Source organism: Rattus norvegicus, chromosome 5, assembly GCF_036323735.1.
Source record: "Rattus norvegicus strain BN/NHsdMcwi chromosome 5, GRCr8, whole genome shotgun sequence".
Taxonomy (NCBI): Eukaryota; Metazoa; Chordata; class Mammalia; order Rodentia; family Muridae; genus Rattus; species Rattus norvegicus.
This window is the reverse complement of record NC_086023.1, coordinates 28,701,305-28,727,970: the sequence shown is the minus strand read 5'-3', so window position 1 is coordinate 28,727,970 and position 26,666 is coordinate 28,701,305. Positions and strand designations below refer to the sequence as shown.

The 26,666-nt window shown below is 42.6% G+C and overlaps 2 long non-coding RNA genes across 2 annotated transcripts in view; both read left to right on the top strand.

The window, feature by feature from the left end:
* The window catches only part of LOC120102827 (uncharacterized), a 274,820-nt gene that overhangs the window by 113,002 nt on the left and 135,152 nt on the right, over nucleotides 1-26,666 (top strand). The window lies entirely within an intron of this gene.
* On the top strand, nucleotides 4,505-14,564 carry LOC134487059 (uncharacterized). The gene is made up of 2 exons (XR_010066776.1): nucleotides 4,505-5,366; nucleotides 13,388-14,564. It is a non-coding gene; the product is annotated as an uncharacterized LOC134487059 (long non-coding RNA).

The following is a 26,666-nucleotide window of genomic DNA, read 5'->3' as shown; positions in this document are numbered from 1 at the left end:
CAGACCCTAAGGATGCCCTGAGCTTTATGAGGGAGAAAGGAGATAGTTGCCAACCTGAACACACCAGTCAAGCGTAACATAGGAGAGAAGGAAGAGTTTTCCATGCATCTGAACTGAGGATAACTTTCAGAACTGAATTTGACATAAAATGAATGTTTCTTAAATGGAGAGGAGAACCTAGCTACTAAATCCTCCTTTGTTAACAAACAAACACCATTTTGGTTCTTTCAACATTATATATATCATATTTATATATTCTATATATTCCACAGGTGCCCAGATGGTTATTTAGTCTTTTAATTTGGAAACAATCTGGGTTTTGGATAATTTTGAATAATTTGGGGTGTATGCATGTGTGTGCAGTGTATGTGCAGGTAGATGTGTGTGTGTGTGTGTGTGTGTGTGTGTGTGTGTGTGTGTGTGATGTCCATGGTTTGATCCCTGTCACTCTGCCTTATTTCCTTGGACAGGGTTTCTCACTGAAACTGGAGCTAGGCTGATAGCCAGCAAGTCCAGCAATCCTCCTGCTTCCACTCTCAACAGTGCTAGGGTTACATGTAGCCATACCTGTCTTTATCTGTGGGCACCAGAGATTTGAACTATTGTTCAGTAAGCACTCTCACCTACTAAGCTATCTCCCTGTCCTCCTCAGGTAGTGTTTTGTCTTAAAGATCTTTGAATTGGTGAGTACAAAAAACCCACCTAGAAAGAGATAATTTTCCTGTGTGTGTGTAGCCTCAATAAATTTTGATCAGTTTCTTCAATGCTTTCCAATATAGGCTTCTACATTAGCTATTATGTCCCTAGAGAGCATGGCCCTCTACCAAGGACAACTTAAAGCTATAAAGTCTTCAGAAGTGGCTCATCTTCCCTTTCCCCTGAACTCTCCCGTCTGCTTGAACATCTCGTAGAGTAGTCAAAGTTCGGGGAGACTGTCTCTAATTCAATTTGTTGGTCCACCCTTAAAGATGTTTTGAAGCTAAAATATTTCAGGTGTTATCTAGATACTACAAAAGAGGGGCTTTAATCCAAGTGTCTGACTCTAGCAGTCATAGAGTTCACTAGACACCTTTGCCGTTCCATATTAAGTGTCACTCAGGTATTTGAGAAAAGAAAGTTAGCATCAAGAATGCATTCGGTAAGTATTTATGTCTGTAGGTCCTTTACATTTGTGATCACGTGGATTCACGTGACCTTGACCACCATTTGTCAAAGAGAGCGCGTCTGTCATGCCAGAGAAATAGAATATGAATCTCTTCTGTTATCCGCTGCATAACCATTTGTTCACTGATGTGACTGGACTCATATTTTACTTAATTTTGGATTTTCAATGAAAGAGAGAGGGCTAAAAGGCAGTAATTTAATGTTACCAAGAGAATTCAATTTATTGTTCCCAAATTTATGGCTTGCTGTGATTTTGCTTATACATCACAGAATTACACATTTTGGGGGGCATATCTGCACTGCAAAAAAGCCATCCCCGGCTAACAACCCTTTGTTAAAACTGGATTGCATAAGCTCAGAGCAGTGTGTCGCGTAATAAGACAATTTACAGTCGTTACGATAACAGAGGCTGTTGCTGGAAAGAAAAGATAGCAATATCTGTAAAACTGCACCTGCAAGGGGGCTATGATTTCTGTGTGGCTGTCACATACAATGTGAGTCATGGACTATTACCTTTTTAAGGGCTGCATGCATTTCTCATTATTTATTATAGCTCCTGTAGGACTTACTGAAGTATACTCACATGGATTGAGATGGATGTGTATTTAGACACACAGATGTTTATATAGTAATAGACTTATACAATATATTACATGCACACACATTGTGCTTGTAATTTATTGCAAAGAAAATAAACAAGCTCAATGGCTAAAATCTCGCAAAACACCCAAACACAGACAAAAGGAACCTTTACATCTGTCTGTTAAACTCAAGATGAATCCCTGGAAAGCCTCCTAAAGCTGCTGTGTAGGCCTTCAAGGAGAAACCTCAATCTTGTTAATGAACCATAGCCAAAGGCCAGAATTCCCCTTGTGGATAAGCACTCAGTTGTCCCATTTGTCATTTCGCTCTGGGCTCTGCTCGGCTACGTCCAGCCCCAAGTGTCCATGGATGTGATTGATTCCAGCAGAACCAAATGGGGCTCTTTTTTGAGTTTTCCTGTTGTCATTACAAGTTGTCATAATCCCATTCTCTTGGTGCCAAGTGATCCCCTGCTGCAAATGAGTTACTTCTGTGATTCACTGAAATACCTGTAGTCCGATCAATAGGATGTTTAAAAATCTCCACATAGCAACAGTTGGATTGACCTAGGGCAGTTGGATTGACCTAGGGCAAACAATAAAAAGGTGTCATTGGATTGTCTCTTTTTGACAACATCTCAACCATTCACGACACCCCCAGCCCCATTATTCTGTCTCTGTTTGTTACCTACTGCTACAGTTTTGCTCAGAAATAGCAAGTATATACGTTGTTTGCCATATTTAGTAGTTGTCGTTCATTTTGGAACTTAGCAGTAGTTTAGAGGGCAATATTGACTGGGCTTTTTCGAAACCTCCTTGGTCAGCTGGGTGGTCATGACCTGAGGTAGGGAGAATGCTTGTGCCAGGAACCTTAGTCTTCTAACAGGTGGGCGGGGCCAGGTGCGGGGGTTTGGTAGAGCTGCAAGAAAGAAGGGCAGCTTTCCTGTGAAATTCTTTCAAGCCTTCTCACACTATGGTTTGCTAACACCTCACTGTCCAAGGCAACGCAAGTGGATGAGCTCAGAATTAGAGTGGGGGGTATTGTCAAATCACTTGACAAAGTGTACGGGTACAGGAGCTAATGCATCATCACTAGTGTGCATCCCTGTAAGTGTGAGATAGGAGATAACATAGGAGACAAGAGGGCCGCTCTGTGTGGAGTGGAGATACCACATACACTTTGCTGCTCCTCTCACTACGGAAGGTTTATTTCTCTATACCCTTGAGTCGGTTGTCCAGATGGACAGAATTCAGGAGGGGGTTTGTTTGCTCTAGGCCAGCTTTCCCTTACTTCTCCCTTGGAATACTTATTCTCAGATGCCTCCACTTAGAATGTAGTGGCTGTGAGATACAAAGGTGGGTTCTCTGGTTGAAAGAAGACTTCAAAGTTAGACTCCAGAGAAGTCTACAGACTACAGAGCTAAATAAAGAATTCTCAACTGAGGAATACCGAATGGCTAAGAAGCACCTAAGGAAATGTTCAACATCCTTAGTCATCAGGGAAATGAAAATCAAAACGACCCTGAGATTCCACCTCATATCAGTCAAAATGACTAAGATCAAAAACTCAGGTGACAGCAGATGCTGGCAAGGATGTGGAGAAAGAGGAACATTCCTCCATTGTTGGAGGGATTGCAGACTGGTACAACCACTCTGGAAATCAGTCTGGCTGTTCCTAATTGGACATAGTTCTACCTGAGGGTCCAGCTATACCACTCCTGGGTATATACCCCAAAGATGCTCCAACATGCAACAAGGACACGTGCTCCACTATGTTCATAGCAGCCTTATTTATAATAGCCAGAAGCTGGAAAGAACAAAAATGTCCTTCAGCAGAGGAATGGATACAGAAAATGTGGTGCATTTACACAATGGAGTACTACTCAGCTATTAAAAACAATGACTTTATGAAATTCTTAGGCAAATGTATGGAACTAGAAAATAACATCCTGAGTGAGGTAACCCAATCACAAAAGAACACACATGCTATGCACTCACTGATAAGTGGATATTAGCCCTCAAACTTGAAATACCCAAGATACAATTCTCAGACCACATAAAGCTTAAGAAGAAGGAAGACCAAAGTGTGGATGCTTCAGTCTTTCTTAGAAGTGGGAACAAAATTCTCACGGGAGGAAATATGGAGACAAAATTTGGAGTAGAACCTGAAGGAAAGGACTTTCAGATCCCCACCTGGAGATCCATCCCATATACAACCACCAAACCCAGTCAGTATTGCTGGTGCCAAGAAGTGCTTGCTGACAGGAGCCTGATAGAGCTGTCTCCTGAGAGGCTGTGCCAGAGCTAGACAAATAGAGAGGCAGATGCTTGCAACCAACCATTGTGCTGAGAACAAAGTCCCCAGTGGAGGAGTTAGAGAAAGGACTGAAGGAGCTGAAAGGGTTTGCAACCCATAGGAAGGACAACAATATCAACCAACCAGATCTCCCAGAGCTCCCGGGACTAAACCACCAACCAAAGAGTATGCATGGAGGGACCTATGGCTCCAGCCACCTATGTAGTAGAAGATGGCATTGGTCTGGCATCAATAGGAGGAGAAACCCTTGGTCCTGTGAAGGCTCCTTTCCCCAGTGTAGGGGAATGCCAGAGTGTTGAGGTAGGAGTGGCAGTGGGGCAGGGGGTGGGAAGCATCCTCATAGAAGCAGGAAGGAGGGGAAATGGGAGAGGGGGGAACAGGGAAAAGGGATAACATTTGAAATGTAAATAAATAAAATATCCAATAATAAAAGAAAGAGGACCTCAACTGCCAGCCTTCTGACATTGACATCCCTGCTCACTTGGACCCCGAGGTAATCACAGGTACAGGTGGACTTACGTGGATGAGAAGACTTTCTTAGCTTAGTCATAATCAGGGCAGATGAAAAACGATTATGGTTTTAAAAGTCATTAATAATTAGAATGGTGTATTATACAGTCATAAATAGTGGAGGTACACTCGTGATTAACATTCTAAGCACTGGGGCAGGGAGAAAGGTATTTATAGATATTTCTAGAGACTTTGGAAATGAAATGGCTTATTTTCACCTAAACTCAACCAACTTTACAAATAGTTACTTGAAAGGGCAAACACCTGCTTGTTAAGGGCTCTAACTTGCAAGTCAATAGCCAAGGAGACTTTGAAAGGTCTTAGGCATTTTAGGCTTTCTGTTACCAGCACCCCAGGCTCTGATTTCTATTCTGAACTCCAGAGGGCACTGCAGAGAGATTTTTTAGAGCAAGAAGTAACTTCTCTGTTGTTGCTTCTAATGCAAGCATGTGTCCTTTCAAGCTGTGTGGGAAGACACATTACTGTTTTAAAAACTCAGATGTGATTTTTCCCCCCCTGGCTACTCTCATTCTTCAGTGGTACCTGGCATGGTACATGGTCTGAGTGCCAAGCATCCCTTGTTGAAAAGTCATCTCTGTTTATGACATTAGATTTAACTGTGAAAGAGACTTTCTGTTGTGTCTGACGATTTGCCCTTTATCTTTCCATGTTAAAGAGTATCGCCATCTGTGTCACTGTATTACGCCGGCTCTCCCAGTTCTGTTCTCCTCTCTGCTGCAGATGGTTGGGGAAGTTTACATGAGTCTAGCTGTGAATTCCTGCTTATCGCTCAGGTAAGCCACATAAGGACCTTGCTAGAGGTGAGCAGCAAGCTGCTGTGGTGATGACAGCTCTGGGTACAGGCTTAAGGGAATAGTACCAACTACAGGATGCCCACGAACCACTGCAGCTTCTCTGGGCCCATAAAGTAGGATGGGTATGTAGGTTAGAGACAACAGTCCTGTGAAGCCGTGTTCCTACTCCACACTTGCAAGATGTTACAGAAGAAATGGGGACACTAATGGTAACTTTTGGAAACACCTTTAAGGAAGACTTTGCACCTTGCAGGAAGAGGAGGGTGGGTTGTCATTGGGAACCTATAATGACCTTCGGGAAGTGAGCACATTCCAGGTCATTATCTCGTCTTCTTCTCCATGCTTGCTTCCTGTGCTTAATTTAAAAACGGGACCCATGGTTTTAGAGTGCTTCCTTGATTTATGACCAATATTGGTGAAAGCAAACAAAAAGGAGATTTTTGGTTGGAATAAAGGGGGACAAATGACAAAAATTGTCACATTAAGAAGTGCATAGAAACCCTACTTCCCCCTCTCATGCTGGAGAAGGGCTCTTCCAAGGGATTTCCTCGGTGAGAAGGGTTGACATGCTCTAGTGGCATGAACTTCTCTACCTTCTGAACCGTTAGCCAGCTCTCTCAGGCCAGCTCTGGTGTTAGCACATCTTGTTCTGGACTCATTCCCTGAGGAGGGAGTGGGCCTCCTGGGTTCAGAGTGCAGGCTGAGGGGAGCATAGCCACTGAGCAGTGGAAATTCCTCCTGGCACTTATCTCTGGGGCTCTAAGGTGATGAGTGGCTCGGTCAGATGAGTAGTGTGGTGCCAGAAACTTGGAAAAGTGTGCTTACATACTGGTGGCAACCTCAGTGACCATTTGAAGGCATGGAAGTACTTCTCAAGTACTTTGGGGTGAGCAAAGTTTATCCAAGTCCCCCCCGCCCCCCCAGATATATTTCCTCATAATTTTAAATCCATGTGCACCTAATTGGAAGTTTAATAATATCTTTCAGATTTATTTATCCACAACTCATCAAAATGTTGTTTTGTGAGAGGGGTTCATTGTCCAAGAAGATTTTGGAGTTTTTTTTTTTTTATTTATTTATTTATTTTTTTTTATTAACTTGAGTATTTCTTATATACATTTCGAGTGTTATTCCCTTTCCCGGTTTCCGGGCAAACATCCCCCTCCCCCCTCCCCTTCCTCATGGGTGTTCCCCTCCCAACCCTCCCCCCATTGCCGCCCTCCCCGCATAGACTAGTTCACTGGGGGTTCAGTCTTAGCAGGACCCAGGGCTTCCCCTTCCACTGGTGCTCTTACTAGGATATTCATTGCTACCTATGGGGTCAGAGTCCAGGGTCAGTCCATGTATAGTCTTTAGGTAGTGGCTTAGTCCCTGGAAGCTCTGGTTGCTTGGCATTGTTGTACTTTTGGGGTCTCGAGCCCCTTCAAGCTCTTCCAGTTCTTTCTCTGATTCCTTCAATAGGGGACCTATTCTCAGTTCAGTGGTTTGCTGCTGGCATTCGCCTCTGTATTTGCTGTATTCTGGCTGTGTCTCTCAGGAGAGATCTACATCCGGCTCCTGTCGGTCTGCACTTCTTTGCTTCATCCATCTTGTCTAATTGGGTGGCTGTATATGTATGGGCCACATGTGGGGCAGGCTCTGAATGGGTGTTCCTTCAGTCTCTGTTTTAATCTTTGCCTCTCCCTTCCCTGCCAAGGGTATTCTTTTTCCTCATTTAAAGAAGGAGTGAAGCATTCACATTTTGATCATCCGTTTTGAGTTTCGTTTGTTCGAGGGATCTAGGGTAATTCAAGCATTTGGGCTAATAGCCACTTATCAATGAGTGCATACCATGTATGTCTTTCTGTGATTGGGTTAGCTCACTCAGGATGATATTTTCCAGTTCCAACCATTTGCCTACGAATTTCATAAACTCGTTGTTTTTGATAGCTGAGTAATATTCCATTGTGTAGATGTACCACATTTTCTGTATCCATTCCTCTGTTGAGGGGCATCTGGGTTCTTTCCAGTTTCTGGCTATTATAAATAAGGCTGCGATGAACATAGTGGAGCACGTGTCTCTTTTATATGTTGAGGCATCTTTTGGGTATATGCCCAAGAGTGGTATAGCTGGATCCTCAGGCAGTTCAATGTCCAATTTTCTGAGGAACCTCCAGACTGATTTCCAGAATGGTTTTACCAGTCTGCAATCCCACCAACAATGGAGGAGTGTTCCTCTTTCTCCACATCCTCGCCAGCATCTGCTGTCACCTGAGTTTTTGATCTTAGCCATTCTCACTGGTGTGAGGTGAAATCTCAGGGTTGTTTTGATTTGCATTTCCCTTATGACTAAAGATGTTGAACATTTCTTTAGGTGTTTCTCGGCCATTCGGCATTCCTCAGCTGTGAATTCTTTGTTTAGCTCTGAACCCCATTTTTTAATAGGGTTATTTGTTTCCCTGCGGTCTAACTTCTTGAGTTCTTTGTATATTTTGGATATAAGGCCTCTATCTGTTGTAGGATTGGTAAAGATCTTTTCCCAATCTGTTGGTTGCCGTTTTGTCCTAACCACAGTGTCCTTTGCCTTACAGAAGCTTTGCAGTTTTATGAGATCCCATTTGTCGATTCTTGATCTTAGAGCATAAGCCATTGGTGTTTTGTTCAGGAAATTTTTTCCAGTGCCCATGTGTTCCAGATGCTTCCCTAGTTTTTCTTCTATTAGTTTGAGTGTGTCTGGTTTGATGTGGAGGTCCTTGATCCACTTGGACTTAAGCTTTGTACAGGGTGATAAGCATGGATCGATCTGCATTCTTCTACATGTTGCCCTCCAGTTGAACCAGCACCATTTGCTGAAAATGCTATCTTTTTTCCATTGGATGGTTTTGGCTCCTTTGTCAAAAATCAAGTGACCATAGGTGTGTGGGTTCATTTCTGGGTCTTCAATTCTATTCCATTGGTCTATCTGTCTGTCTCTGTACCAATACCATGCAGTTTTTATCACTATTGCTCTGTAATACTGCTTGAGTTCAGGGATAGTGATTCCCCCTGAAGTCCTTTTATTGTTGAGGATAGCTTTAGCTATCCTGGGTTTTTTGTTATTCCAGATGAATTTGCAAATTGTTCTGTCTAACTCTTTGAAGAATTGGATTGGTATTTTGATGGGGATTGCATTGAATCTGTAGATTGCTTTTGGTAAAATGGCCATTTTTACTATATTAATCCTGCCAATCCATGAGCATGGGAGATCTTTCCATCTTCTGAGGTCTTCTTCAATTTCTTTCCTCAGTGTCTTGAAGTTCTTATTGTACAGATCTTTTACTTGCTTGGTTAAAGTCACACCGAGGTACTTTATATTATTTGGGTCTATTATGAAGGGTGTCGTTTCCCTAATTTCTTTCTCGGCTTGTTTCTCTTTTGTATAGAGGAAGGCAACTGATTTATTTGAGTTAATTTTATACCCAGCCACTTTGCTGAAGTTGTTTATCAGCTTTAGTAGTTCTCTGGTGGAACTTTTGGGATCACTTAAATATACTATCATGTCATCTGCAAATAGTGATATTTTGACCTCTTCTTTTCCGATCTGTATCCCCTTGATCTCCTTTTGTTGTCTGATTGCTCTGGCTAGAACTTCAAGAACTATATTGAATAAGTAGGGAGAGAGTGGGCAGCCTTGTCTAGTCCCTGATTTTAGTGGGATTGCTTCAAGTTTCTCTCCATTTAGTTTAATGTTAGCAACTGGTTTGCTGTATATGGCTTTTACTATGTTTAGGTATGGGCCTTGAATTCCTATTCTTTCCAGGACTTTTATCATGAAGGGGTGTTGAATTTTGTCAAATGCTTTCTCAGCATCTAATGAAATGATCATGTGGTTCTGTTCTTTCAGTTTGTTTATATAATGGATCACGTTGATGGTTTTCCGTATATTAAACCATCCCTGCATGCCTGGGATGAAGCCTACCTGGTCATGGTGGATGATTGTTTTGATGTGCTCTTGGATTCGGTTTGCCAGAATTTTATTGAGTATTTTTGCGTCGATATTCATAAGGGAAATTGGTCTGAAGTTCTCTTTCTTTGTTGTGTCTTTGTGTGTTTTAGGTATAAGAGTAATTGTGGCTTCGTAGAAGGTATTAGGTAGTGATCCATCTGTTTCAATTTTGTGGAATAGTTTGGATAATATTGGTATGAGGTCTTCTATGAAGGTTTGATAGAATTCTGCACTAAACCCGTCTGGACCTGGGCTCTTTTTGGTTGGGAGACCTTTAATGACTGCTTCTATTTCCTTAGGAGTTATGGGGTTGTTTAATTGGTTTATCTGTTCCTGATTTAACTTCGATACCTGGTATCTGTCTAGGAAATTGTCCATTTCCTGAATTTTTTCAAGTTTTGTTGAATATAGGTTTTTATAGTAAGATCTGATGATTTTTTGAATTTCCTCTGAATCTGTAGTCATGTCTCCCTTTTCATTTCTGATTTTGTTAATTTGGACGCACTCTCTGTGTCCTCTCGTTAGTCTGGCTAAGGGTTTATCTATCTTGTTGATTTTCTCAAAGAACCAACTTTTGGTTCTGTTGATTCTTTCTATGGTCCTTTTTGTTTCTACTTGGTTGATTTCAGCTCTGAGTTTGATTATTTCCTGCCTTCTACTCCTCCTGGGTGTATTTGCTTCTTTTTGTTCTAGAGCTTTTAGGTGTGCTGTCAAGCTGCTGACATATGCTCTTTCCTGTTTCTTTCTGCAGGCACTCAGCGCTATGAGTTTTCCTCTTAGCACAGCTTTCATTGTGTCCCATAAGTTTGAGTATGTTGTATCTTCATTTTCATTAAATTCTAAAAAGTTTTTAATTTCTTTCTTTATTTCTTCCTTGACCAGGTTATCATTGAGTAGAGCATTGTTCAATTTCCACGTATATGTGGGCATTCTTCCCTTATTGTTATTGAAGACCAGTTTTAGGCCGTGGTGGTCCGATAGCACGCATGGGATTATTTCTATCTTTCTGTACCTGTTGAGGCCCGTTTTTTGACCAATTATATGGTCAATTTTGGAGAAAGTACCATGAGGAGCTGAGAAGAAGGTATATCCTTTTGCTTTAGGATAGAAAGTTCTATAAATATCCGTTAAGTCCATTTGGCTCATGACTTCTCTTAGTCTGTCGACATCACTGTTTAATTTCTGTTTCCCTGATCTGTCCATTGATGAGAGTGGGGTGTTGAAATCTCCCACTATTATTGTGTGAGGTGCAATGTGTGTTTTGAGCTTTAGTAAGGTTTCTTTTACGTATGTAGGTGCCCTTGTATTTGGGGCATAGATATTTAGGATTGAGAGTTCATCTTGGTGGATTTTTCCTTTGATGAATATGAAGTGTCCTTCCTTATCTTTTTTGATGACTTTTAGTTGGAAATTGATTTTATTTGATATTAGAATGGCTACTCCAGCTTGCTTCTTCTGACCATTTGCTTGGAAAGTTGTTTTCCAGCCTTTCACTCTGAGGTAGTGTCGGTCTTTGTCTCTGAGGTGTGTTTCCTGTAGGCAGCAGAATGCAGGGTCCTCGTTGCGTATCCAGTTTGTTAATCTATGTCTTTTTATTGGGGAGTTGAGGCCATTGATATTGAGAGATATTAAGGAATAGTGATTATTGTTTCCCTTTATATTCATATTTGGATGTGAGGTTATGTTTGTGTGCTTTCATTCTCTTTGTTTTGTTGCCAAGACGATTAGTTTCTTGCTTCTTCTAGGGTATAGCTTGCCTCCTTATGTTGGGCTTTACCATTTATTATCCTTTGTAGTGCTGGATTTGTAGAAAGATATTGTGTAAATTTGGTTTTGTCATGGAATATCTTGGTTTCTCCATCAATGTTAATTGAGAGTTTTGCTGGATACAGTAACCTGGGCTGGCATTTGTGTTCTCTTAGGGTCTGTATAACATCAGTCCAGGATCTTCTGGCCTTCATAGTTTCTGGCGAGAAGTCTGGTGTGATTCTGATAGGTCTGCCTTTATATGTTACTTGACCTTTTTCCCTTACTGCTTTTAATATTCTTTCTTTATTTTGTGCGTTTGGTGTTTTGACAATTATGTGACGGGAGGTGTTTCTTTTCTGGTCCAATCTATTTGGAGTTCTGTAGGCTTCTTGTATGTCTATGGGTATCTCTTTTTTTAGGTTAGGGAAGTTTTCTTCTATGATTTTGTTGAAGATATTTACTGGTCCTTTGAGCTGGGAGTCTTCACTCTCTTCTATACCTATTATCCTTAGGTTTGATCTTCTCATTGAGTCCTGGATTTCCTGTATGTTTTGGACCAGTAGCTTTTTCCGCTTTACATTATCTTTGACAGTTGAGTCGATGATTTCTATGGAATCTTCTGCTCCTGAGATTCTCTCTTCCATCTCTTGTATTCTGTTGGTGAAGCTTGTATCTACAGCTCCTTGTCTCTTCTTTTGGTTTTCTATATCCAGGGTTGTTTCCATGTGTTCTTTCTTGATTGCTTCTATTTCCATTTTTAATTCCTTCAACTGTTTGTTTGTGTTTCCCTGGAATTCTTTCAGGGATTTTTGCGATTCCTCTCTGTAGGCTTTTACTTGTTTATTAATGTTTTCCTGTGCTTCCCTAAGTGTGTTCATGTCTTTCTTGAAGTCCTCCAGCATCATGATCAAATATGATTTTGAAACTAGATCTTGCTTTTCTGGTGTGTTTGGATATTCCGTGTTTGTTTTGGTGGGAGAATTGGGCTCCGATGATGGCATGTAGTCTTGGTTTCTGTTGCTTGGGTTCCTGCGCTTGCCTCTCGCCATCAGATTATCTCTAGTGTTACTTTGTTCTGCTATTTCTGACAGTGGCTAGACTGTCCTATAAGCCTGTGTGTCAGGAGTGCTGTAGACCTGTTTTCCTCTCTTTCAGTCAGTTATGGGGACAGAGTGTTCTGCTTTCGGGCGTGTAGTTTTTCCTCTCTACAGGTCTTCAGCTGTTCCTGTGGGCCTGTGTCTTGAGTTCACCAGGCAGCTTTCTTGCAGCAGAAAATTTGGTCTTACCTGTGGTCCTGAGGCTCAAGTTCGCTCATGGGTTGCTGCCCACGGGCTCTCTGCAGCGGCAGCAACCAGGAAGACCTGTGCCGCCCCTTCCGGGAGCTTCAGTGCACCAGGGTTCCAGATGGTCTTTGGCTTTTTCCTCTGGCGTCCGAGATGTGTGTGCAGGGAGCAGTCTCTTCTGGTTTCCCAGGCTTGTCTGCCTCTCTGAAGGTTTAGCTCTCCCTCCCACGGGATTTGGGTGCAGAGAACTGTTTATCCGGTCTGTTTCTTACAGGTTCCGGCGGTGTCTCAGGTGCAGGGGTCCTGCCGCTCCTGGGCCCTCCCCCACGGGAGCCCAGAGGCCTTATACAGTTTCCTCTTGGGCCAGGGATGTGGGCAGGGGTGAGCAGTGTTGGTGGTCTCTTCCGCTCTGCAGCCTCAGGAGTGCCCACCTGACCAGGCGGTTGGGTCTCTCTCTCACCGGGTCTGGGAGCAGAGAGCTGCTGCGGGCCGGGATCCGCGGGTGTGGGACTTCCGCTAAACACAGAACGTGCCCGGTCCTAGAGAAATTCTGCTTCCGTGTGTCCCAAGCTCACCAGGCAGCTTTCGTGCAGCAGAAATTTTGGTCTTACCTGTGGTCCCGAGGCTCAGGTTCGTTCGTGGGGTGCTGCCCAGGGGCTCTCTGCAGCGGCAGCAACCAGGAAGCTGGAGTTTTTAAAATAAGCTTTTTAAGGACTTTTCTTTTTCTTATAAACAGGAAACCATGTATCACTGAGCACAAACACAGTTAAACCACAAGGTTCGAGTTTGGTTTGAAACTCTGAAGTCATGAATGTCGGGACTATTCTGTGGAGAAATGGATTTCCCATGGTTATTCCTCAGAAATATATAGAAAAACAACTGGGGATTCCAGAAGTACTGTCTGCTTTTCTAAAATTATTGAATACCCTGAAATGCCATGTACAGATTAGAAATGCTATAGTCTTCTTGATTGCTAAAGGTCACTTGCTTTTATATATTTTCAGATTTTCCACATCATAAACAACCACATCATTTCATGTCATCATTTCTTCTTAGTACTAAAGCCATACTAATCAACCAGTCAACCAGCCAGCCAGCCAGCCAGCCAGTCAGCCAGCCAGCCAACCAATCAACCAATCAACCAACCAACCAACCAACCAACCAACCAACCAACCAATCAAAAACAACCAACCAACCAACCAAACAAACAAATAACCAACCAACCAACCAAATAAACAACCAACCAACCAAACAAACAACCAACCACCAACCAACCAACCAACCATCCAACCACCAACCAACCAACCAACCAACCAACCAACCATCCAACCACCAACCAACCAACCAACCAAATAAAGAACAAACCAACCAACCAATCAACCAACCAATCAACCAACCAACCAACTAACCAACCAACCAACTGGCCAACCAACCACCATCCAACCAGCCAGCCAGCCAACCAACCAAACAACCAACCAACCAAACAACCAACCAACCAACCAACCAACCAACCAACCAACCAACCAACCAAACAACCAAACCAACAAACAACCAACCAGCCAAAATAAATAAAAAAGGTTGTGCGATGAGAAGGATGCTTTTACAAGAAAAACCAGACTACCTTTCCTTAGTTACTCTGCTTGTACTGGCTGTGTCTTTTCAGTCCCAGTGCGCAGGGCGGGAGGCAGGCTCATTGGTAGCTCTGCAGGAGCCTCAGGCCTCCTGATTTCGCTAATGAATGGAAGCACTTTTCACAAAACCTGCAAACGCTGAATCTAAATGCCTGATCCAAAGACAGAAGAATTAATTTTTAAAATGCTTTCCTCCTTCGTTTTATGTTATGAGTGTTTGCCTGCATGTATTTTTGTGGACTGTGTTTTGTCTGGTGCCAGCGGAAGCCAGAAGAGGACATCGGAATCCCTGGAACTGGAGCCACTCTGTGATGCTGGGAAGCACACCTGGGTCCTCTGGAAGGGTGGCCGTGCTCTTAACTGCTCAGCCATCTCCGTTGTTTTATATTTGTACTTTTAAACTTATATGTTTTACTTATATTCTCTGTTTACATCATTAACCTGCCACTTTCTAAGCATATGTACTTGCATGCCCTTGACTCTTTTACTTAGATATTCTTTATTAACAACTTTCTGATGTTTATGCTTAAAATAAAAAAATTAGTTTTTGCTCATGTGTTTCATTTACTTACACACCTGAATAACTAGCTTAATATTTCTATTATAATTCATTTATATGTTGTGCAAAGATATGCCTATACATACTTTTGCATCTTGTTGACATGAACTGGAAGACTTTATATAAACGAAATGACCCAACTTTTGCATTAAGAACTGATTGCATACAGCCTCTGCATAACGACCGTCTGAAGTAACTGTCTGAAGACTATTTTCAGCAATATTTTACACACTACGCTAATAGATTCTTATATTATTACTCATATTTAACCATGGACTAGATAAAAATACCAATATTAAGCAAACATACCTTTTGGAGAAATGGTTATTTAAAAAGACTGTAAAGACTGGGGATATAACTCTGGTGGAGTAACCTCCACAAGGGCCCTGGGTGCGACCCTACACACACACACACACACACACACACACACACACACACACACACACACACACCTGCAAAATAAAAATTATCGATGGCACAATCATAGCCTTATGTAGTAACGGACTACAGATTCTCCCAGGTTCACATCCTTCCTGCCTGTTTAGAGGAACTCAAGCAGGTCTTCCTGGGAGAGCAATAAAGACTTGGTGGCAAAATATAACACAAATAATTGCTCATCCTGTGTGAAATGCCTCCCATCCGCTCTGGGAAACCCTCCTTGTGGCAGGAAGCGGCCAGGTAGCATGGAATAAAAGGGTCAGTGACTTCTGCCAAGCAGGTACTCAAGAGCCAGCTGGCTCGTCCCAAGCCTGGTGGGCAGTGACCCAGAGTTGGATGGCAAAAGCCAAAGGAAAAACAAGATTGCACTAGCTTCAGAAAGGAGCACTTAATAGCTCCAGAGAGAGGAGGTAGGGGAATTTAGCACATAAATAAAACACAAACAAACTTCAAAACAGACTTTACAGGCCCAGTGTAGTGTGCTAGCTGTTTTGGGGCCTCTGTGGTGTGCAGGGATGTGTCACTGAGGGTGGTTATGGCTGTTGGAAAGATGCAGAGCTGAGTTGGGGTGGTGCAGGCAAGGTGGTAGATTTTCTGTGGGAGGCTGAGAGCTTTTGATGATCCACTTGCAAAACGGGTCAAACTGTGCCCTCTCTGTGCAGGTCACAGCACTCTTCATTCTGGAGCAAATCAACCTGTGTGATCAGCGTTGCCTAGCTATTACACAGCATCTCACTTGTGCATCTCAGAGTGCACATAGTAACAGAGTCCGTGGCCGTAATTCTCCGCTGTGATCTGCTGCCCACACATCACCATGCCGTAGCTATTTTTGAATGTGCATGGTGTCTTATTTTTATTTTCACCTTTATATTTAAGATGGATGTACTTTGAGCAATAGCGTGGGTCTCGTGTGGAAAGAGTGCTTCTGGACAGGTTAGCAGGGAATTGAGTCTTTTTTTTAAAAAATATTTATTTATTTATTTTATGTATGTGAATACACTGTAGCTGTCCTCAGACACACCAGAAGAGGGCATCGGCTCTCTTTACAGATGGTTGTGAGCCACCATGTGGTTGCTGGGAATTGAACTCAGGACCTCTGGAAGAGCAGTCAGTGCTCTTAACCACTGAGCCATCTCTCCAGTCCCGGGAATTGAGTCTTATAGGTGTATTTTCAATTTGGAAATTTTGTTAATCTTCATTTAAATTTAGTTTGGCTTCTTGATCATAGCTAGCTTAAAGATCTCCTTTAAATTTCTTTTTGCATGGCTAGGACCAAACCCAGGGCTTTGTGTGCTAGTGTTTGCTCTGCCAGTGAGCTACGTTCCCCACCTCTCTCCTTCTCTTCCTCTTTTCTTCTTTTAAGTTTTATTTCTTTTAAAGTGTGTGTGTGTGTGTGTGTGTGTGTGTGTGTGTGTGTGTGTGTGTGTGTGTGTGTGTAGGTCTGTGCACGGGAGTGCAGGTGCCAGCAGAAGCCAGAAGGGACCATCAGATCCCTTGCAACTAGACTTACAGGTGGTTGTGAGCTCTCTGATGAGGGTGCTGGGACCATGTTCTTGTTCTCTGCAAGAGAAGCAGGAACTCTTTAACAACAAGCCATCTTTCCAGCCTCCAGCCCTCTTCAATCTGAGAAAAATTCTTCTTTAAGTTAGGGCCATTATTAAAGGAATCAAGGAGCTTGGGCTTTTCTGGTCACTTCCCTGAAATACATTTTTGTTCTTCACCCCATAGACAACTGATGCTTGGGCCTTTCCTTTTAACATGAAATTAATAGTTTGGACATTCCCCAGAGCCTTCTTTTGAGACCCTTTCTGTATCTGTTTTGCATTACAGATTCCCTTGCTAAATATTTTCAGATTGCATAGATTTAGATAAGACAAGTTCCCGAACTTACAGTATTTGTTTAATTTTAACTTTTGCAGTATTTATTATTGGTGTGAAAATAATACTTCGACAAGTCTCTAAGGAATAGGTGACAGCTATGTTCAAGGTTGGGTAGTTCAGAGTGCCATTCAGTGGGTAGTTACCACTTGATACTCAACTGCTCCCTCATAGATATGTTAGCAAACTTGAAATGTCTTTGAGATTGCTTTTCCACAATGGTAATTGTGCTCCTCCCCTGACAATCCCTATAGGGATCTATGGGGCTTGACCTATCTTTCTCCCACCTTTATTGGCAGGAATTAGAGTGTGTGTGGTGGAGGTGAAGTGTGGTTCACATTCTCAGCATGGGCATTCAGGGAGTTGTGGCATGTTCAGAGAAAGCAGCTGTTTATCACAGACCAAGTCTGTGATCCCGAGGATGGTATGAATCACCCTGAGTATCAGGAGACATGATTTAAGCAGAACAAATATTTCCAACATAAGCCGGGGTTTAATCAGGGTTCAGTTGGAAGTCTTCAGTGAGGTGAGTTGGGTGAGCTGTATTTTTTGTCTCTGGATCTTTTTTCAAATGGAACTCACTCTGGAATATATGCCTCTTTGTACTAGTTTTGAGCTTAGGAGAGGACTAATTTCCTTTTACACACGCTTCATTTTTTTGAAAAATGAAATCCATGAATCCACTCCTTCTTTCTTCCAACTCCTTCTGTGTTGCTTCTCTTATCTCTCATCTCCATGTCCTTTTTCACATGGTATATATTATGCACATATACTATACAACACATAACATATACTATATAACAAATATCACACACACACACACACACACACACACACACACACACACACATATGCACAAAGCTACAGTGCCCAATTAGTAGTCCCTGCATGCATATGGGTTTAAGGCTGTCCCTCTGTAACTTATGAGAAGCCCTACCTCTGAAGAAAGCTGAAGACTGTCACTAATGTTTAATACTAGGGCTCTGTGAGCACCCCACCATCCATGCTGAGTTGGTTGGAATCAGAGAAATGGGCAAACTTACTGATGCAGCTTGTGGAGCGTTCCTGGTACACTTAGGGTCTGGTATGTTCTGCAAGATCTAGAACTTCCTAAAGACCAACCCAAAATTTCTCTTAGATTTATTTTTTAAAAAGAACTTCTAGGAGACTCTTGTTAAGTGTATTCATAAAAATTACCTAGGTAATAGATGAATGTTCCAAATACATGTCTGTGGGTTGTTTGGACAACATCTTGGTCTATCCTGAACAGTGAAGGACCAAGAGGGTAGGTAGCTGAGTTTTGAGAGAAGAGAGACGCAGCAGGTGTGGAGGACGGAGACTGGGAAATGTGGGGTACTGGGTTAGTGGTGGAGGGGAACTATATGCCACATACTGGTTAAAATGAGGGTGGTGGGTACTAGAGAATGAGGAGAAGATGGCACTAGCTGGCACAGTGGTAGAGCAGTGCAGGCCGTTTCTTTTCTACTCTCATTTGTGACATCACTGGGGGCTGATCATCACTTGCAAAGTGTCAAGGGTCTTTGACTTGAGTCTGCTGCTTCTGTCTGAATATTGCTTGCAGTGACGTGGCTTTTCTAGGCTCCAGTTCTTTAAATACCAAATGAGAGCAGTACAGTGGACAACCAGATACTTGGTGACTCAGAAGGTCTTGTGTCTGTGCTTCAAGGGCATCACTCAGTTCATGGATGGGAATAGTTAAGCAGACCATGTTCGGCCTTTCCCCCCTTTCCACAGTCACTATGTCACCTCAGTTACTTATATTTTACATAGAACTTCCACAGACAGTTCTTGTTTGAAGGGCAGGTTCTATGTATAAAAGGAAAATTGGGAAAGCATTCAGTCTAGACTATTTCTAGAATCCAAAATTTTGGGAGGCTGTCTGTAGTTGGTATCCAAAGCCTTTGGATTTCTTAGACTGAAGACAGCTAAATAATTTGCACCCATATTGTCTGTCCTCTGACGGTTATTACTAAAGTGTGATGATGAGAATTTGGACATTAATGGTCTGAAATATACTATCAAAGTCATGATGAGAAGGGAACATTTATTGAGGTCTACTATGTCTCTGGCTCCCTTCTCAGTAATTTGGATAATTAAATGTTTATGTCCTCCAGAAGCCAGCTAAATGTTATTACTATTATTGGTACCATCTGAAAAAAATTAGACTTAGAATTTGAGACAAGGAAACCCTGCTTTAAATAATCAGGGTTGGAAACAGAACACCATGGTAAACCTACGTTTTCTGGTGGGAAGATCCTGTTGCTGAAGACTCCACGTATTTGGTTATAGGATGTGGAGAAATCAGGCTGGTGCTGACTAGAAAGCATCCTCCTTGCTGATTGGCTTGTACACTACTGGAAGGGTGCTATGTAGCCTGCTGGGGAAGAAGAGTTATCAATATTCTTACCCAGCTAATTTGTGAGCTACAAAGTCATTGACAAGGTGTATCCATAGGTATTATAATTGTAATAATATATAATATACAATATGTAATATATAATGTGCAACATATAATACAATATCCAATACCTAATTTAAAATACATAATGTATAATATATAATTATAATATAACATATTATGTAATGTATAACTATAATTGTAATTGTGGTGGGTAATCAATTGTTTTCTGATTGAATCTAAAGCCTGTTCCACAGGAGGAAACACATGCCTCACACTGTAAATATAATGAGGAGCCCATGGGAGGGGAGCTTATGGTACCCAGAGGTGAATCCACTATCATTACTTTGATAAATGGCTTCAGTATCATACTGTTCTCTAAATACATATCTCTGTACTCATAGACTAGTGCAGCTCCAAGTCTTCATTAGAGAAGTATGTCTGCAGTGGACAGCAGTTAATACAAAATGTCACAACTGGCCCAAATGCAGAGATTAAGTATCTGTGGAGCGCTCTACCATAATTGAGACACAGACACCATCCCCTTCCCCAATAGGCTTGGATATCAAGGAAAGATTGTAAAAGCCAGAATTTAGAAGGAGTGTGGTGAAGCATTGTGTTCTGGGCACAATAGGAAACATGAACTCAAAGCAGTTGTAGGTGTCTGTGCAGGACCCTCGCAGGATCAAGCCAGTTAGCATTCTATTAGCATGGAGAGGGGAAGGGCTCGCGAGCTTCCACCCTAGATGAGCAGCTATTTGACAGTTGATGGCTGCTAGGGGAAGGGGAATCAGTAGTCTTTTAAGTGTGTGTTTCCTGGCACGTCAATAATGCTCTAGTAGATGACCCCATGACCACGTCTACATGTGCAGCACAGATTAGAATCGGTAGTGTTTTCTTTTTTCTTTTGAAGAACATAAAATTTGGAATGAGTGAATTTGGTAGGAGTTAGGAAAAAGAGTGGGGGAGGTGAGTATGATAAAATTGAATTATATACATGTGTAAAATTCTAAAAGAATTCATGAAATGTATTATATTAAAATAAGATCGGGGCCAGGATTATAAATTAGCCAATTTCCAGGATTCACAGCCTTCATGGTCCTATTTTTGGCTTTTGCAGCCTTCTACGTCCTATTGATGCCCTGGGCTCCTCCCCATGGAGAGAATGTTTTCTGTTATGAGTAGTGGGCAGGTAGGATCATGTCTGTCCAAACAACCTTGGTGCTCACCTGGCCTACATGTCCCTCTTCAGGTACAGTGGCATGGGATGGAGCAGTGTCTGAAGGACTCAGGATGCATAGGTCACCATGATTGCAGCATTTCTGAGTGCAGTGTGCCTCAGTAAGGACAAGGAAGCTAAGTTGTTCCAAAGAGGTGGTATAATTGTTATGCAATACTGATTTTATTTTATTTTATAGTTATTATGTAGCATTAAGATTCAGATTTAGGTATGGAGAAGTCATTGATATAACCACATGCCCTTCAAATATTTTTTTTTTTAGAAAACCATATGTTAGGAGTTACTTGGATTTTCCTCAAGAATTTTAAATTTCCCCAGATTTTTGCTTCTTTGCTTCTAACTCTGTCATCTACCTGTCTATCTGTCTGTCAGTCTATCTCACCTTCCTTACTACATAGTTTAGGTTTTTCTCAAAGTCACTGAGTAATCCAGGCTGGACCGAAACTCTCGGTCCTCTGACCCAGCCACAGTGCCAGGATGTACAACGTGCCCCAGCTTTTAATACGTTTTTTAAAAATAGATTTGTTAATCTTAGCAGGGATAGTAAATGCTAGCTAGTTGTCTAGGAACAAATAAAACTGGCAATGTGCTTGTAACCTGCCCTGCCTTGTGTGAGCTTTGAAGCTTAGCCTGTCTCCCCGTGGCTGCTCTTTGCACAACATAAACTTGCTGATGAATTCCAGATGTTGCTCCGCGGAGTGCTTCAGGGGCTTACACGCTGTATTTCTGAGCAAATAAATGTATTTCCCCCCTTGTGACCGAAAGGCTAAATAGCAGGTCATGTGTACCTGTGCATGTGAAAGGGCATTTATATTTTGATCAGGTGAAATGCACCTGGGTGCTGTAAATATTACAGATTGGCGTGATGTGATTGCTCCAAAAGTCTAAGCGATTGAAAGGCCAGCTCGGCTCTAGGACCTCTCTTTTTACTTTCCCACCCACCTTCCGCTTTCTGAGATGTGAAGAAGAGAACCTTAGGTGCTGGGATTGTTAAAAGGCTCGTGCAATACGTTTCAGGAGGGCTCGTGATCTCAAATGAATTCCCTGATACTCCATCTCGGAGAGTGTGAACTTTCCATAATGCATTCTGTGCTTGGCAGGGATACGGAACTTTCCCTAAGGTTTCACATTATCGAACAAAGGGAGAGGAGCTGGAGGGATACTGCTGTTCTCTTTTTTCCTTCACACCTCCTTCAGGTTGGAGAACTCCTGAGACGTGGTGGGGTAGAGAGGACAGGGTGGCTTTCTTTCTGTGAACTCTTGAAGTAGCATCTTCATCTGCCTTTGGTCCAGTAGGGAGCCCGGGGTTTTGGCACAAGCTCAATTCTGTAGAAAGCCTGTGGCATACATACACAGACACATGCATGTTATATAAATATAGCTTTACTAATAATGAGGCTGATACTTTAACCTTTAACGCCCTCCTTGTGACATTCTCTCAAGTAGTTCAGAGCAGAGGATCTATGCCACAGACAGACCAAGTGTAGTCACTAAACCAATATATACTCATGAGAAAAAAAAAAAAACCACCCAGAAAACAGAAAGAAGTACAAAGAAAAAGTAAGTTATCCACAATTATGTTGGGATAATCCTCTTAACTTTGTTATTGTTGTTGTTAATCTTTCAAGTTTCCTTTCTACCTGGTTTTCCTCCCCTTTCTGGACAGGAATATAAGCCCGTTCTTCTAAACAAGCTTTAAGATATGTATAGTAAGCATACACACACCCACATTCATTTCTTTCATCACAAGTTAAGCCATTAATTGTAACAGTTGCTATCCTGCATTCCGTCCCCTCCCCCTTCCCAATAACTCACCCTGACATTCCTCTAGGAAGTGAGAACTATTTTAAATCCAGTTTTGCTGGTGAAGAAGTCAAGTCAGAGAGTTTAACCCCTTGCCCGAGTTTATACAGACAATTAAATGGCAGAATAACCATTAAATCAGAATGCGTTTCAGTCACTGCATTGTAATATGGAGACACCAAGCGATGCATTCTATTTTGGGATCTGTCCCTTTCACTCAATATTTAATTAAACGTGTCCTCAAGTTATTAAACATTCCATTAACTAGAATCTTAACAGTTATGGAGGATTTCATCTCAAAGTTATGCGAGTTACTCTAGCTCTTCTCTAAGCCCATTTTTGGTTACACTTTTCTCTATGACGTACGACCTGAAGGTGAACATCCCTGAACTGGGCTCTGTGCAGGTCTGTTGATTTCCTTGGGCCTTTAGACAGGAATTGCTGAGGTGGTGTGGTCTGCCTGAGAAACAGATAAGGCTTGAGCTCTCTTCTCAAGTTCTAGCCTGAAGTTCTCCCTGGTCAGTACTTTGATACACATGGGACGAGGTCTGGGACACTCAGTCCTCCACCCGTACCATAGAGTCTGATGGTTAATCTGAAGTTTGTTCTGTTTGCTTGCTAGCTTGACGACATTTTGATTTATAATAATCCACTTTGGCAAAAGATGTTTGGTGTGTGTTCTTCAGAAATATTTTTGGCTGACAGGGATAAGGAAGCTTACACCTTTCTTTCTTGGCTCTTTAACTTGGTGTCTGGGTTTGAACAGCTTACCTATCATGGGCTGTGAAGTTTATTTTCCCACAGTTCTGTGGCCGCTGAGGTCTGTGATCATGGTGCCGACATCTGGCAAGGGCCTTCTTGCTGCACGACACTATGGGAGAAAGTCACATATGACAGAAAGGTGTAAGGAATGAGAGAGGTAAGAAAAGGGGGGAGAGACGTGATGTGCCCTTTAATAGGGAATTCCATACCGTGTTGGCTATTAGTCTCCCTGTGAAGGTACAGCCCGCATGGCCCAATCACTTCTTATGGGTCCCACTTCTCAACACTTAAAATGGTGATTAAATTTCAATGTGAGCTTGGGCTAAGATAAACATTCCAAGCGTAGCACCTGGTAAATGGCAGTTCTTCTGTGCTCTGTCATTGACAGAGGCCGATCTCAGTCACATGACCCTTCAAGCTTCTGTCACCCAAGCTTTTGCCCTTCTACCTGCCTTACACAGCAAGCCTTGAGACTGACCTTTGCAATGTCTCAATGCCACCTACTCTCAAGGGTCAGCCAAATCCTACCAAGGCCGTAGCTGTGTATGTCTAACTCTGCTGAGAATTATAAACCTTATGTGTTCACCTTCCTCAGTGTTTTCCCTGAAAGCTGGATTTCCGCTTACCATGGCGTTTCTTGTGTTTTCCAGTTCATTTATTTATTCAAAACTTTTAGTATTTTGTTGGGTGAATAACTTGAGGAGTGCCATAAATACTCAACTGAGCGATTCCCATATGCTTAGTGGGGAAGGAAGGTGTGCGGGATCTCTCACAGTATGACAAACCTCACACTGTCCTATACTGAATGGTGGAGCAGAGGAGAGGGAACGTACAAACAGAAAGATGGTGGGATATGAGGTGATTAGCTGATGGAGTGCGTAGAGCGGGAGAAAACGAGAAGAATAGCATAGGGAGAAGAACGGGGGAAACATGGGAGCTCTGAACAGGGCTGGCTGAGTGTGTGTATTGACCCTATTTTGACTTCAGTGTGGCCGCCATGACTCCTTATATTTGTGTCCATCTAGCCCTTTTTCCAGACTGCAATTCTTTTGAGAGCACCTAGTGTAGAACTTGCTGCAGAGTTGGTGGATGGAGAAGGGTGATCAGGACGCCAGGTAGCAGGGGCTGCTGCAGAGCTGTCACTCAAATGCCTGTCACACACACACAACTGAGGCCTCTTTTGTACGACACAGCCTTGCGAGCAAGCTACCCTTGCAGACTGTGGCTGTGTGCCTTCCTGGCTGCCTCTTCACTTCCTCTCACTGGTCATTGCCTGGGCTACCTGTTTCCATCTCCAGAGGCAGCTTCATCAATGAAGTTCCTCAGTTTCTGGGAGAGTCACTCCAGCCCTCAAGGGGCTGCGTTTGATTGGGGTTTCAGTCCTTCTTTAATCTTCCTCCCCAGTGACACTATAGTATGACAACAATGGCTTCTTCTCACTTAAGATAATAGATACTATTGCTCATGTAGTCCTTAATGGCATGATATATGTGATATGATACAATGAAAATATTCATTAAAAAATGATGTCTGCAAATATAGAGTTTTAACTAGGTCCAGACTTGTTCTCCTCGATTATCAGTGCCTAGCTCAGTGCTTACATGCTCAAAGTGGTAATGCAAGCAGATGGAAAAAACTCTAACCATTAAATACACTACGGTAGCTGCTTGTTCACTGTACCCTTTAACCCTATGTCCAGATTTCAGGTCCTATAGGAATAAGATTTCCATCCTGTCACAGGAATGCCAAGGGCTAGATTCTGCTGGGCTCAGTGCTGAGGGACCACCAGTTTTGCCTTTCCAATTTGTTATTATCTTAAATATTTCCTCAAGCACCTCCTCCAAGATCTTTAGGCTCAAGATTGCTGTGCTGTGGTCTTGCAGGTCCCGAGAGGGCTGGGACACCTGGGACACACCTCCTCCTTTTTAGGATGATTGACATCAGTCCAAGAGAAGACACCTTCTCCTTCCCAGCCGATGCCTACAGACGTTCGTTCTCAGCTACACAGACCAGCTCTTCTGTAGACTATTTTCTAATATATAATTAACAAGGTGCCAAAGATACTCATATTTTCAGTTTTTCTAGGCATGATCTCATCACCAGGCTGTGATGCCTTACTGCTGAGTGGCTCTGTGTGGTCATAGGGGAAGTCTCTCATCTGCTAGTCTGATGTTCAATAATGTGTTAGACTAGAGAAAGTACCTGAATCTAGGCAGTCATTCCCACTGGGTTCAGTTCCCAGGACTTGGTGTCATGTGTGTGAAATCTACACACATTGATTTCAAAGACCAAAAGATCCCCTTGGCCAGGTAAGAGCCCAGTAACCTAGAATTAGGGGTTTGCACAGGTCCGAAGGGCTTCCTGGAAAGAGGGAGCTTCATTGATAAAACCTGGACAGCCATGGGACACTGATGGTGGGTCCTAGTAATCATAGGAATGATCAGATAATTAGTCAGCTGACTTGTGGAGTTGCTGTAAATTCTTTATATCTTAAGAGATGTTAGAGTCAGGAAACACAAATGTGTCAGAAGTGAAATAACTGAGAGTCACAAAGCAGGCCTTCACGTTAGAGTTTCAAGTATAAGTTGTCTCTTCCATGGTGGAATGGAAACATTGGTAGGGGAGGAAGAGAGAGGAGGATGTGAAGGAATCTGATAAAAGGAAAGCTCTTCAGCTGCTCCCTACTCTCCGTGACTTTAAAACTTCCCATTTTTTCCCCCTTCAATGATTGTTTCTCAACCTTGGGACCATTTGACATTTTAGCCGAATAATTTTGTCATGAACTTTGCAGGATATTCAATATCATCCTTCATCTTAATCCATAACTGTCAGTTGTATTCCTCTTCCTCAGTTTGCCTGTTCAGACTGCGCATGCCACCGTATGTCTCTTCTTCATCAATGAACAGTGTTCAAGAACACACCCCAGGATTCTCCTTGTCAGGGAGAGAAGAGGGCTGGGTATGTCCATGGCGTGTCATCAGTCACCAGCTGAGAGCTGCTGTGGGAGACCCTAGAGAAAGCTCCCAGGCATACGCAGGCATTTGGATGTTGTCTAGGATGCTCTGAAGTGGAAAGGCCAGAGGCACGCAGGAGGTTCTCACTGGGTCTGCTTCTGTCTGCCCATATACTTTAGCCATGTGTTTTCTCGGCAGCCCATCTTTCTCTTCTCTGTTTACATGGTAGAATATGACTCTCTACTCCTCCAAGCCACACATATGAATCCCATCAATCCTTAAATGCTGGTTCCAAATCCCTCGGACAGACAATGTGATTGGTCTAGTCTCAGAGGGTTATATCCAGTTTTAGCCAATCAGCTGTGACTATATGCTGTAACACAAATACAGCCAGCGAGGGCTCTACTCCTGTTTCAGTTCACGGCAAATGGGCAGCAGCTGGCTTAGGCAGGGGTGCATAGTAATTTCTGCCAACATTTATCAGGCCTTTCTTGTGTGTGAGGCTTTGTAAAGGGCATGTAGATGAATGGCTTGTCAGAGTGCTCAGAAAGGGCAAGACCATAGGATTTAAAGATGAAACCGATGCTTGGGGATTAACC